At 35.5% G+C, this 9,134-nt stretch overlaps 1 protein-coding gene across 42 annotated transcripts in view; it reads left to right on the top strand.

The window, feature by feature from the left end:
- FHIT (fragile histidine triad diadenosine triphosphatase) overlaps positions 1-9,134 on the top strand; it is a 1,534,178-nt gene that overhangs the window by 714,359 nt on the left and 810,685 nt on the right. The window lies entirely within an intron of this gene.

The raw sequence follows: 9,134 nt of genomic DNA, 5'->3' as shown, positions 1-9,134 counted from the left end.
GTATTTACTGACCTGAAGTTGGTATGTTTTCTACCTGCTTAGCTTTGCATGGGTTTTTTTATGTGTGTCTTTATCCCTAAAAAGCAAATCATGTTGTTTGTTATATTTAATGGTTTCCTGATTGTATTCTCCTGTACATAATCAGTTTCCTTCACTCGGCATTGTGTTTATGAGATACAGCTGTATGGATAAATGAAGATCTAATTTTTTCATTTTTACCTCCTGTATTGTATTCTAGTCCCTGAATGGAAGACAAATTAATTTCCTATTCCTTTGTAAAGACTGTTTTCCATTTTTCTTCATTAAGACAATGTAAAACCAAAACATTTGTATGTGTTTCCTAGTGTACTGGTGAGTTTCTCTGGAGAATATTTACCTAGCAGTGGAATCCCCATGTTGTAACGTGTACATTTCTTCCACTTTAGAGTGCACTTTTATAGTCCTAATTAAGTGCTTGTATCAATTAATACTCCATAGCATTGGGTGAAAACATCTGTTTCCCATGATGTTGGTATTGGCACACTCTTTAAGTGTTTGCTACTCTTGTGGGTAAAAGATGGTAATACCTTATTGCATTAATTCTTGTGTCTCCATTTATCCAGTGGAGTAAAACATTTGCTCCCTGAATACGAACAGGTGTCCCTTTTTGTCAATTGCTTGGGTGTATTCTTTGCCAGTTTTTTTTCCATTGGGTCACTGTTTTCTTTTTCAATAATTAGTATTTTTATATTTTATTGATTTAAATCCTTTTTTGATCATATCCATCACAAGACTTTTTTTTTTTTTTTAATTTCTGGCTTGGGATTTTAGTGGGTTTCCATGTGTATGATGGGGTCGGGGCAGGGATATATGTGCCTTTTGGTACTAAAATTTTTAATATAGTGAAAATTAATATTTTCTTTTTGGTCTGTGCATTTTGACTCTACCTTAAGAGTATTTTCCAAGTGCTAATATCATAGCAGTACCTTCCTATATTTTTCTAATGTATTAATGTTTTCTTTTTCATATATGCCTTGATGTCATCTGGATATCTTTTATATGTGATATAAATTATAAATCCACTTTCTTCCTATGGAAAAACAGTGTTCCATTTCATTCCTTCCCTATGGTCTTGACATAAATGTTTCAGTTTGTTTCCTGTCTGTCCACTGAGCTCAGTTGTTCTCTTTGAGCTTTAATGGCACGACCCTTTGATTACTATGATTAGAGGGGATCTTTATGTCTAGAAGGCCAAGCGTTCCTTTTTTTTTTTGTTTTTTTTTCATCACATTTTGGCTGTTCTTTACCCTTGATTTTTTCAAATGGTTTTTTTCCATTTTGCCAAATTCTGTGGGAAAAGGCACTGAAATTTTTTTAAAGGAATGGCATTGAATACATCAATTCATTTATGGAAATTTGACATACTGATGCTGTTGGATACCCCCAGTTAGGAACAAAATGTAGGTTTTCACATTTTAGGTTCTACTTTATGCATATATATAATCAAATTTCAATGTCAATAATGGCTTGGATTTTTAATTTAAATGGATATTCATCACTGCCTTTCTAATTTAGAAAAATTTGGGAGTAAAAACTCAATATTTCTTTACCTTATAAACAGTAAACTCAAAGCCCCATAAACTTTTTGGAATAATTTTGGGAAAGGAAAAATAGAAAACAGTTAGGAAATTAAGTACTTGACCATTTCTTTTTAAAGAGATTTTCTTAAAGAAGAATTACAAAATGTATTTGTTAGAATGTATATGAAACATCTGCTAATGAAAGAAAACATACAATAAAAATGGCAAACAGGCTTATGAAAAGGTGCTCAACATCCTTGATCATCAGGGAAATGCAAATCAAAACTATAATGAGATATAATTTCACTCCAGTTAAAATGGCTTATGTCCCAAAGACAGACAATAACAAATGCTGGTGAGGATGTAGAGAAAAGGGAACCCTCCTACACTGTCGGTAGGAATGTAAATTAGTACAGCTACTATGGAGAACAGTTTGGAGGTTCCTCAGAAAACTAAAAGTAGAGCTAACATAAAGTCCAGGTATCCCACTGCTGGGTATACTAAAAATTCAGTATATCAAAGAGTTATCTGCGCTTTCATGTTTGTTGCAGCACTGTTCACAGTAGTCAAGATTTGGAAGAAGTCTAAGTGTCCATCAACAGAGGAATGGATTTTAAAAATGTGGTACTTAATCACAGTGGAGTACTATTCATCCATAAAAAAGAATGAGACCATGTCACTTGCAACAACATGGACAGAACTGGAGGTCATTCTCCTAAGTGAAATAAGTCAGGCATAGAAAGACAAATATTGCACATTCTCACTTATTTGTGGGATATGTAAATCAGAACAGTTCAACTAATGGAGACAGAAAATAGAAGAATTACCAGAGGCTGGGAAGGATAGTTGGCAGGAGATGGGCAGGGAGGTGGAGAAAGTTAATGAGTACAAAAAAAATAGAAAAAATGAATAAGAGCTAGTATTTGATAGCACAACAGGGTGACTATTGTCCATAATGATTTCATTGTACATTTTGAAACAACTAAAAGAATATAATTGGATTGTTTGCAACACAAAGGAGAAATGCTTGAGGGGATGGGTATCCCATTTTTCATGATGTGATTATTACACATTGCATGCCTGCATCAAAACATCTCATGTGCCCTGTAAATATATACCCCTATGTACCTACAAAAATAAAAATTAACAAAAAAGCCTACACTAAGGCCACATGTCGTGCGATACAATTTACGTGAAATATCCAGAATTGGCAAAGTCATAAAGGTAGCAGATTAGTGGTAGCTCAGGGGTTGGGAGTGGGTAGTAGGGGATGGGGAATGGCTGTAAGGGCCACAGACTTTTCTTTCAGGTTGATGAAAACATTCTGGAAACAGATAGTGGTGAAGGTTGTGTGACATTTTGAATGTACAAAATGCCGCTGAATCTCACACTTTAAAATGATTGAATTTTGTTATGTGAACATTATTACAACTTTATGTATTTGAGCATATGTAATTTTCTTTTCTTTTTTTGAGACGGAGTTTCGCTCTTGTTACCCAGGCTGCAGTGCAATGGCGCGATCTCGGCTCACCGCAACCTCCGTCTCCTGGGTTCAGGCAATTCTCCTTCCTCAGCCTCCTGAGTAGCTGGGATTACAGGCACGCGCCACCATGCCCAGCTAATTTTTTGTATTTTTAGTAGAGACGAGGGTTTCACCCTATTGGTCAAGCCGATCTCGAACTCCTGACCTCAAATGATTCACCTACCTTAGTCTCCCAAAGTGCTGGCATCACTACTGTGAGCCATCACACCTGGCCCCTACCTGGTCACTTTTTTTTTTTTTTTTTGAGACTGAGTCTCACTCTGTTGCCCAGGCTGGAGTACAGTGGCATGATTTCGGCTCACTGCAAACTCTGCCTCTCAGGTTCAAGTCATTCGTCTGCCTCAGCCTCGTGAATAGCTGGGATCACAGGCACAAGCCACCATGCCCAGCTAATTTTTGTATTTTTAGTAGAGATGGGGTTTCACCATGTTGACCAGGATGGTCTCGATCTCTTGACCTCGTGATCCACCCGCCTCGGCCTCCCAAAGTGCTGGGATTACAGGCATGAGCCACCGCGCCCGGCCGAGTATATGTAATTTTCTAATGGGCAAAGATGCATTCTTTAGTTTGTCTACCTCCCTCTTGATCTAAAAACTGCAAAGCATGTCTCAATTCTAATACAAAGTCTTAACCAAAATGATTTTTTGAGCTATTTATATTTAGCTTCTGGTGACTCACAGGAACCTGAATTTTATGTTTCATTCAACACTCCATTATACTCTTCAATAGGACTCTAATAACTTTCCCTTGGAATAATTATGAAATCCATTTTTTCTAAATGTTTAGGATTTTAGACACAGTCATATCTCTGTTTTGAATATTGTTCCAGATATTGAACTTTGTTAAACATTGTTTCAATTTGCAATATTTATAGAGACTTTTTTCTCTATGTCCATATCTAAAGATGTCATTTTGGAAATGACAATAAAATAGAGCATTAAACTGAAATTAATATCATGATGTTGAAGGTGTGACCTAATTAAAATGCAAATGTAAGCACACTTCTTTAAAATTGACATTGCAGCTTATATACTCCCCAATAGTGGGACTATTGCTTGTTGATAATTTGAATTGACAGATTCTCTTCACAAGTTCATTGCTTTAACCTCACAGTGTAAGCATATATTGGCTTGCCTGATAAGATGAGAAAATTTAGGCAGATTCAGGAATCCTAAAATGAAATTTAATGTCTCCCTGGATATAGGCTGATCCTACTTATTAGAAGAACTTGGGAAATGCTTACCATCTGCAGATTTATGCATTGTTGAAAGTCTGTATTTTAAACTTAAAATTCACATTGTAGGCACTTTTTGTCCTTGTGTCTATTGTCCTTAAGTCAATTTCATGTTGTGCCTTTTACCCCAAAATACCCTTATTTCTTTTACTCCTTTAAGTTCCAGCTGACCCTTATAAAGTCTTCCCTTGCCCTTCTCTCTACAAGCAACAACGATTTTCTCTGAATTCTTGGTTTGTATTTCTCATTGGAACTTATCCATTCAATTCTACCCTGTTTTACAATTGTGCATATACATGAACTGTATTCTGTTTTATTCGTTCCTCAAGAATAGATATTACTCGCCCAGAGCAAACAAAGATGAACTGGCACGTAGTAGGAAGGCCAAAGGAATCAGTAAAACAACAGAAGATTGAGTGAATGAATGAAGGCACATGGGTGAACTAAATCTTTTGTGCTCATGACTTTGACGAATTTCTCACCAGTAACTTCCTATAAGGCTGTAGATAGTCAAACTAAAAAATTGGCATCAATGGGAGGCCATGGCGGGCAGATCACCTGGGGTCAGGAGATTGAGACCAGCCTGACTGACATGGCGAAACCCCATCTCTACTAAAAATACAAAAATTAGTTGGGCGTGGTGCCGGGCACCTGTAATCCCAATTACTTGGGAGGCTGAGGCAGGAGAATTGCTTGAACCCAGGAGGTAGAGTTTGCAGTGAGCCAAGATTACCCCATTACACTCCAGCCTGGGCAACAAAGCGAGACTCCGTCTCAAAAAAAAAAAATTGCCTCGTTCATTCCTTAATGGGGATTATTGCATATTTACTAGTTTATGGAGCCAATTATTGCACATTAAATATTTATGACCTAGATTTCTTAACCTTTTTGTCTAAATATCCAAATCTTTGAATTCTCTCTCAAGGATGAGTGTAATTTAAATACCAATTTCCAATGCTCAAATGTGAGAAACAGTTATTTGACTTTGTGACCACAGAAAGACATCAATATCTTAAATGCTGAATGTTTGTATTTTCAGATATCCACTTTGTCTTGCAGTTTTCTTAAATGTTTCCTGTTCCTTCCACATAAGCATCATATGGTAAAATTTAGTTTTAGTCAAGAATCTGTGGGAAAAGTAGACTTGAACACAATAGGTTTTTTTTTTTTTTTTTTAAAAGATTATGTGAACAAGTGAGTGGAAATAAAATACTTTAGGAAATACGACACATTAATTTTTAAGAATATTTATGTCTGAGATTTCAACATTCCGCCAGGATATTTTTTGGAGGGTAGTAGCCCTGAGTGAGATTGTTTCATGTAAGCAAGTTTGCAAAGTTCTTTATTTGAAATGAAATGGAGGATTTTAAACCAAACATATAATGCTACTTTAAGCAAACTTGTCGCATTCTAAATACAAACATTAAAGCAAATATTGTTGTAATGGAACATTTCACTGTTTTTCTGTAGGAAGAAATTTTAAGGAAATCAATATCAACATAAGGACAAAATTGGTAGCCTACCTCAAATATTTCAGTACTTATGTAAAGGCTTTCTTATCTTCACTAGCTGATGGTTATGAAATGAAATGCATTTAAATCCAGTGGCTAGAGATGATTAAAATACCATACAGAACGAAAGCACTCCAGCTGTAGATGTTCATTAAATTGACCATTAATAACTTGTGATAAAAGGAATATTACTACATTCATAAATTTTGTATGCAGATTTTATTAAGCTGGCATGTTATATGAATTGATTGTCTGACATCTTCTGGCTGTGGCTAAAGATAATAGTGTTTTATATGCATTTTCCTTAATCCAAGAATTCTGATGGACTGTTTCTAGGTAGTTATTGTGTTTATGTTCTGGTTGGCCTTTATTTTCCACACAGTTTACAATTAGAAAATGTAATTATAGCTTTTGGTATGAAACATTATAAGGTTGGTTGTGTCAGCATTTCTATTATAACCCTGAGGGCAGTTAGTATGTGTTCAGGGGAGTGTGTGTGTGGAGAGAGAGAAACAACATCAGTTTGACTATTTTGTTTCGCTAACAAATTATCGCAATTTCTTTCTTGAAATGTAAATAGATTTGTTTGCTATTAATAAAAATCATATTTCAGTAGGTTATTATTTACTTTTCAGATTTGAGCTTATTTAATAGGTCTTTTAACCTGTTTCTAATGAACAACTCAGCACTATTTGACTTTGCGGATTTGGAACTGCGAGGAGGGCTTGAGTGCAACGTACACTTTTTGGGTTACAAGATCTAGTTTATTTGCTTCTCAGCATGTTATACTTTAATTTTGCAATTACCATTTGTTTTCAGAGGTTGAGGAAAAGTAGCACAAAGGTCAAAGTGTGGGCCAGGCTACCTTAGTTAGGGGCCCAAAATCACTACCTGTGCAAGTTGCTTACCACCTTTGTACATGTATCCTCACCTGCAAAGTAGCGTGATGCTGATACCTAACCTGTAGGGTTGTTTTGGGAATTTGTTAAATCACGTGAAGGACTCAGAGCAAAATAAGCACTCAGTAAATATCAGCTGTTTTAGTACCTGAATTAGAGACAGAAGATGTGAAACTGAAATCTAATCACATTTTTCTTTGTACAAATCAAGCGAGACATGATAATGAAATGACTGCCTGAATCTTGGAGGCTGCTTTGGGCATAGTTTATCCTCTGAACTCCCTCTATGATTAAGTCTGTGGAGACAAAACAAGAGGTTTAAAAAAGACACCTGGGCTTGTGTACTTACAGTTTTGAACTTGGAGGAAATTTAGCTAAGCCTTCTCACTTTTGTAAAATGGAGATAATTCTGATAAATAATGGGTTATTAGATTTTTTTAAAGTGAAATGGAATACCTCACACACATAGGAATTCAGTAGCCATTGCGTCTTTTGTGGTACCTATAACATTTTGCTAACTAAGGTAAGAGTTTCTTTTTAAGCAGTAGTGATGTCTAATGTAATATCTTTTTAATTACCTTCTACTCGATGTTATGAAAATATTAGATGACCACCTTTTTCTTGGCTTTAGAAACACAAACAGTGTAAAGATGGATAAAACCATGTTTGTGGCTTATAAAACATGAGGAATATTGATCATCTTTGCCTGTGATTACCAAATTGCTAGTAGAATATTGTTTCTTGGGTTGATTTGTTTATTCAGTTATATAGCACTTTGCCATATCCCTGTATTTTGAAACGCATTGCCCATTTGGGTCAATAGTAAACTTGTTAAATGTTAAAACTGGAAGGATGAATTCCTGCCTCTCATGTCATATATGAAGAACACTGAGGTACAGTTTATAATCGACTTGGAGTAATAAAAACTCCAAGCAGATGTCTTGGTTTGGAGACTCCTGTTCAGGGCCTGGGAAACTTAAAGTAGAAGCATTTCCACATATTTTTGGCCATTTGTGAGTGTGGCAGTCTTTGAGCTATGAAAACAGACACAGGTCTCCTGCCAAAACTGAAAAAGACATTAGGGTGAGCCTAATGAAACCTAGGCAGAGATCCTCAAAAATTACCATATTGACTGCTGTTTCTTTGGCAATAATAGTTTAAAGCCTTGTTATGCTAATTTAGATGTGCACAGAATCTTTATCTAAAGCAGGCAGATGTTCTCATTGGTATTATATTGAGTGGTGGCATGGTGCGAGCAGGTGTGAGTGATTAGTGGACTTGAGCGTGGATGCCTTTAATATATGTAGGGTCAATGCTATGGGCTCCTTGGGCCAAACAGGTGTCAGCTAGACTCTAGAGCACTCCAGTTTGATCTTAGTCATTGTGTCTTTTATTCAGTGGGCTTTTTAAAACGTAAACACTGTTAAGTTATGCTCCATTAAGTTGGACGGTATTGGAAGCCAGGATTTTGATTGCTTTCTCAGAAATACAAAGTATACACACACATTTTTAAATGAGATCATATGTACGTTTTTATGCCCTCTAAAGGGAATTTGCCATTTCTGTGAGTTGCAAATTGAGCTGGATTTTTATAAATTTCCAATCAGGGTTGATATCTCTGAGTAAAATGAATAGGTACTATTATGTTAGAACTCTGTTTCTATTATAGAGATAAATAATCCTATTTGCTTAAAGGAGGGCAATAAAATTGTTTTTCTAACATGCTATTTATTAAATATTGTGACAAAATGTCTACTTCGTAGCATTGCCCATGCTCTCTTAGAAATCCCAACTCACTGGCATATCTGGTTCTGTCCTTGACTCACAATAAAAATCTCTGTAGCAGAAATTACAGGATACACGAATTAAAACTGAAAAGGGATTCCCAAAGGTGGAATCGATTTTGTTCATTTGCAGTCATTGAAATTATTCAGCAAAATATTATAGTTTTACATAAAAACATAACACCAAGTTTCTATCTTGATTTGCCTTCTGGCTATTAGTTAACTGGTCTTCCTCTAGGTCTATTGAACTTGATAGAGAAAGTTAAATATTATTAGGTATTTGTAAACAACACAGACGATCATATATGGAATAGCAAAATGTTGTACGGGAGAAAGTAGATTGAAAAAGTTTTCTTGTAGAATCTGTGCAAAATAGCTATTTGTATTTTTAACAAAAACTTTTGGGAAATCTGAGCTAAGCTTTTCCATTTCTTTAAAACTGCATTGTATTTACCCGTTCTATAGCATATTGTTTAGCTGGAGAGCTGCCTGAATATATAGCTTGGACTTAAATATTTATCTATACTAGACAACATAGGGCTGTGAGGTTCTGTTTAGTCATAAGTGCTAGTTTAGTCATTCTAGTAATTAAAATACTGAAATA

The sequence above is a fragment of the Callithrix jacchus genome, chromosome 15 (assembly GCF_049354715.1).
Source record: "Callithrix jacchus isolate 240 chromosome 15, calJac240_pri, whole genome shotgun sequence".
NCBI lineage: Eukaryota > Metazoa > Chordata > Mammalia > Primates > Cebidae > Callithrix > Callithrix jacchus.
The sequence above is the reverse complement of the archived record's forward strand: the minus strand, read 5'-3'. Positions and strand labels throughout refer to the sequence as shown.